Source organism: Drosophila kikkawai, chromosome X (genome assembly GCF_030179895.1).
Source record: "Drosophila kikkawai strain 14028-0561.14 chromosome X, DkikHiC1v2, whole genome shotgun sequence".
Lineage (NCBI taxonomy): Eukaryota > Metazoa > Arthropoda > Insecta > Diptera > Drosophilidae > Drosophila > Drosophila kikkawai.
Genome location: NC_091733.1, coordinates 14625146 through 14630853, shown reverse-complemented (window position 1 = coordinate 14630853; position 5708 = coordinate 14625146). Strand labels below are relative to the sequence as shown.

The 5708-nt window shown below is 35.7% G+C and overlaps 1 long non-coding RNA gene across 1 annotated transcript; it reads left to right on the top strand.

Annotated features, from left to right (window-relative positions):
• Positions 1-302: 302 nt before the first annotated feature.
• Positions 303-1114, top strand: LOC121502115 (uncharacterized). Its single transcript, XR_005990818.2, has 2 exons — positions 303-434; positions 548-1114. It is a non-coding gene; the product is annotated as an uncharacterized lncRNA (long non-coding RNA).
• The last annotated feature ends 4594 nt before the right edge of the window (positions 1115-5708 follow it).

The following is a 5708-nucleotide window of genomic DNA, read 5'->3' as shown; positions in this document are numbered from 1 at the left end:
TAATAATTTAATTTGTATATGTAAAAAAAGCTTTAAAGCAATGTTAATACGTTTTGAATTATTTTATAAGGTTTCCAGAAGGCAATAAATTAAATAAACTAAGATATTTATATATATTCTTATATATATGTATATTATGTATATATGTATATATATAAATAATAATAACTAAATAAATACCCAGAATACAGGTAAACTCAACTTAGATCTCGAGAATACCTTGCTCTTCCGGCCTGTATATTTCTCATATTTCAAGGAATCTAGTTTAATTTTGGAACTTTTTTTAGTTTCAAATCGAAACAGTAGGCCAGGAGTTCAATGTCTAATTCTATATTCAAAATATCATAATCCTATTGGTCAGTAACATCTCCGATTTTCTCGGGTTCAGAACAAGCTCTTCAGTTGTCGTCACCAGAAGTTATAGTTTTGAAAACGTAAAAAAACAAATATTTTCCAGGTTTTTCATAAAATATTTCTATACGTTGATTTTCCTCAAAATTCTATAAATTAATCGCTTAAATTTTGTCATATTAAAAAAATTTATCAGTTAAATATGGTTTCACCGCTGGAAAAGAACAAGGCACGACCTGTAAGACCAGAGGATCCCATATTGGATCGTGCCTTTGAGCATGCAGATTTGCTATATTCACGTCAGAAGGCCCATGAACTAAGGGAGGCAATGAGAAAAATTATACATCGTATGGGAATACCCGAAGATGCACATATTCAACCAAATCCACAGATGCAGTAAGATAATTAAAGGGTTAATAGCAAAAGGAGAAAGGGGTCGAGGATGAAGTTGAAGGAGGTGAAACTAGGAAGAATTCAAGATAGAAGAAGAAGAAACCGGGAAGGTTTCAAGATAGAAGGAGGAGGGATTCAAGAGCAGAAAGTTTCCAAGGGGAGCAAGTCAGAATCAGCTTAAAACAATCACCTATTGACCACATATTGAAATCAAGAAGAAAGAATACAGAAAACTGAAAGGAAGCTGAAGAAAGTCCCCCAGAATTGGTCACATATTGTCATCCTATGAAGAATATATACTATATACTCTTGAAAAACTACTTCATAAAAAAAAAACACCATAAAGAAACCCCCAAAAACAAGAATCATAGAGCATACCCTTCTTTTTTTTCACAGAATACCCTATTTCAGTACATTTCTCGTACATTTTTTTTTTGCGTTTGGCGCTCATTAAAGTGGAGCTACCGGTTTTCGCTCTCCTCTCGCTTGCTCCTTCACTTGGCCAGTTTACATGGCCAGTAAAGAGTGAAAAAAAGAAACAGAAAAACCCCCCCCCCTTTTACCCGTTTTGGCCAATTCGCTGGCCATTTTTAATGGCCGTCGACCGAACGTCGCCGTTTTTTCTGCTACTTCTTCTACGTTTTTTTTTTTTTTGGTGCAATTATTTCGTTTCGTTGCCTGTTTTTGCGAGTGTAGTGGTTGCTGCTTTTCTTTTAGCGCAATAATTTGCCTCTCTGTGCATTAAATGGATTTAATGAATGCGGTCCTATTAACTTTTTTTTTTCCCCCAGTTATTGTTGTTGCTACCGTTTTTTTTGTTGCTGTTCTGCAACTGCAACATGCTGCTGCTGCTGCTGCTGCTTCTGCTGTTGTTGTTGCTATTATTAATAATAATTGGCCAAGTCGTCGTCGTCGTCGTCGTCGTCGTTCGCCTTTCGTCGTCATCTGAATTTCAAATTCAACTTCAACTTAATTTTTATTGCCACTTTTTGTTGTGGGGCACAAAAGGCCGAAACGCCGAATGAAATGCGTTCGTTCGCTGCGGGGGTAAAGAAGGGGATTCCCCGAGACAGGTTCAGGCTGTGCCGCGGTGTAATTGCAGCCGCAAAAATGGCCGTTCCAAATGGAAATTACCCGCCATTTGCCTGGGGGCCACTAAGAAGAGCAGAAGATTTAAGCAGGAAGAGGAGTCTCTGCTCTTTGGGTTGCCCAAGAATCAAGGACACCAAATAAGACTTCATTTACATGGCGGTTTTTTATGCTTAAATATTGGGATTATCAAAAACATTAGAGTTTTCTTTAAATATGTATATAAAAATCAATTGTTACTATAACAAGTTATTGAATTTTTGAAGTCTGATTAAAAAAAATGTGAACAAAAATCTCAAAGCCTACTTTAAATAAATATCATAAATCAAAAAGGTTTTATCTTTAAATTACTAGAATATTTTAAGAATGATAAAGGAATATAGAGAAATATTTCAAAACTTATTATTATCATAAATCAAAAAGGTTTCTCTTTTAGGTACATAAATTAAGAAAAAAGTGTTTAAAAAATATTAACAAAGTAATCAAAATTTTCTTCAAATAAATTTCATAAAACAAAGCGGTTTTTTTTTAAATAATTAAATTTCTTTAGGGTAATTAAGAAATCTAAACAAAAGCTTTTCCCTAAATAAGTATCAAAAATCTATTTCCCCTAAAATAAATTACATTTCAAAGTTGAATTAAGAAATATAAACAAGAGTCTCAAAAAATACTTTAAATAAATATTTACATATATATATTTTGAAATATATCTAACATATTTCCCTTTAAATTTTTTGAATTTTTAAAGAACGATAAAGAAATATAAACAAAAGAAATATAAATATAATAAATCTATTTCTAAATATTTGTAAATATATTTTTTTATGAAATTTTAATCAAGATTTTATAACATAAACTCAGAAATATATTGAATTAATACATAAGAGTTAATTAAATTAATATTAACCTCTTGGTAAAAATATAATTAAACAAATTAATTGGTAATAGATTATTTTAAAATGCCAAAAAGGTTATCTAATTAATAATTTCCTTCTTTTATTACTTATTTTATTTTATAAACAATACATAATAACCACCAACTTCAACTAGTATCGCAGGCTACTCGAGAGAGGGGAAATATCTGCAGATATTTCCGCTGCAATTGCAATTCAATTTCGGCTGTCTGGCCTTCTCCCACTCGCAATCAGCATCATTCAGGCCGGAAAATGCCATTCAGATGCCCCCCGGCAGCTGCCCGGAAAAATGCAGAGGATGGTGGAGGAGCAGGAGAGAGTCAGAACTTTGGGCGAAGCACGCTCCACAATTACCCCGGCTCCTTCGTTTTTCACCGCGATTAGTGTCCTGCGGTGATAATCGCTTAATACAACAACAGGCAGAGGCTGGGGCACTGGAGGAGCCTCTATAAAGGAGCCTCTATATAGGAGGAAACTGAGAGGAGCTGGGCAGATGTGGCCCACGGTCACGTGTTGGAAGCTGATGCTGCCAAGGGTGGTGCCCTGCACCTTTGTGTTTTTATAATTCGTTTTACAAATCAAATGGTAAGGGTGAGTTTTTCGGTTTTCTCGTTATTCGTTTCCCGAATTTCGTTTTCATTTTTTTTCTTAACTCGCATATTGTTGTTTTTCCCAGTTCATGATTATTATTGCGTTTATTACGATTTCCATTTTTGTGAGCCGTGTGGCAAGGGGCGTGGCCAGGGCAACGCCCCCTTTGCAAGGGAGAGCGCCTCTGCCACAAAATATATATATATTTTTTTTATTCCCCGTTCCGGTGTCAACTTTTTTCTATAACAATGACACACACTCACACACGGGGTGAACCTTAAACCTCGAACCTCGTCGAACCTGGAGGTTCTCCCTTACCCTGGCACTTCCTCTAGGCCATCTTCATGCAGATCCTTGTCTTAGTTGTATGCATTTTTCCCCCCCACTCCCACTTTTCTTTCTTTTTTAGTTTTTTCTTTAGTTTTTTCTTCTTTTTTCCTTTTAATAATTCATAATTTCTCTCGGTGGCCCGCAACATGTAATTTGGCAGCTGATGCATTGATGGCACGTCGTTATAGAGCAGTTGCAATTTGCATGACGGTCGCGGCCATTAGGGTTGGGTTGCTGATGCACTTGACGTTTGGCCAAGGAGGCCATGTAGGAGCTATGGATACTGGCCACAGATCCAGATCGTTTCGGGGTATCGTTATGCAAATTGAGGAGGATCACGGGGGAGGTATGGGATCAGAGAGTGGCGAGGGGGCGGGGCATCAAAGGAAATAGCGACCAATATTGAAGATATACATAGATAAGATAAGGCTAATTGCATATCTGTGGAAAATAAAGGCCTATTACTTTAGTTTTAAAAGGTAGTTGCAACTGAAATTGGGGCTCAATTTCATTGAATTCTTGGTTTAATAACATGTCAAAGATTTGGAAGAACATAACAACATTTAGTTTAGAGTGAGATTAAGGTTATTTTATATAATTTCAAAATATATAAGAATATATGAATAGGTATAAATAAATATTTAATAATTTCCCTTAATATTATTTTCAAGTTTTTAGTAAATATTGTGTTTTTACTGCTTTTATTTTAGTGATTTTTATATTATTTAAATAATACATTTTGATATATTATAATAGTTTTATTAAACTTTAATGATTTTATAGTAATTACCTTAAAAATGCTCTTAAATTTGAACAGTTTCCTTTAATTTTTTAATAAATTTACATATAAATAATAAAAATAATCTTTTTTTTTTATAGTATTCTTTAGCAAATACTATCTATAGCTTAGATAAATAAAAAATCAACCCATTTGTTGTTTCCCTTTTCCATCTTCCCCCTTTGCCCTTCTCCCGCTTGAAGATCACTCGAGTTCGTTGCCTAAGTCTTTTGTTTGCTTCTGAAAATTTTCCAAGCCAGAACAATTTGAATACCGACCAAAGTTATAATTAAAGGCAATAAAAAGCCGCCAAATGGATATGAATATGAATGGCTGGCTGTTGGTTTTTTTTTTTTTTTGTTTTTGCCGCTTTTCCAGTTGTTTTTTCTCTGTTTTAATTGGAGCAACAAGCTGGAAACGAGCCCGCTGCTGATGTTATGCATTCAGTTCAGTGTTCGGTTTAACTTGGGTCGTGTTCCACCTGCCCCCTGGATTCCATACCCTCCTTTTTTTTTCATGGCCACGCCCCGCGCGTAATGTGGGTGCGAATGGGTGTGGAAATCGAGACGGGCTTCGGATACGGATGCGAATGCGTGGTGGCTCTCGTTGGGCTAATTCCGCGGCAGCCGCAATTATCCAGTCATATGTATACAAATTTATGGAGAGCCCTCTTCCTTCCTCTGCTTTCGACTCCAATAATTAAGTGCAATAAAAGGCAATTAAAAGTTGGCTTAATAAAGCCCACAACAAGCCATATGCAAAAGAGGTTAGGCAAGTTGGATAATCATTAAGGAAAATTGAATAATTCTTTTCTTTTTCGGAGGGGTTAGCGATGAGGTCAGATCCTTGGGAGAGTTTAGAAACTTAGGTAAGCATTTTTGGGGGTTAACACCTCACCACTTTTACCACTTTTAAAATAATAGAAAATATCAGAGGAAACACACTCTATATATTTATATATTACAACATTCATATGATAGCTTTTGTTGGAGCAGAAAAAAGGTTACAAGAAAGTTATAAAGTCTCCAAATGCTTACTTGTTTTATGAGGACACCTTGTGTGTGTGGCTAAACCACAACTCATCCGCCGCTTGAAGGACTTACCAACGTCAGCAGGCTGGCAAACCGCAAGGATTCCAGGAGCCCAGCGTTGTTTTCCTTTATAAATACATTTTTCTTTGTGGCTGGGCACGTTACGTGGGCCATTACATGCTCCAGCGACGATGTCCAGTTGTCCAGGGTCAGTTGCAAATGGATTTTTAA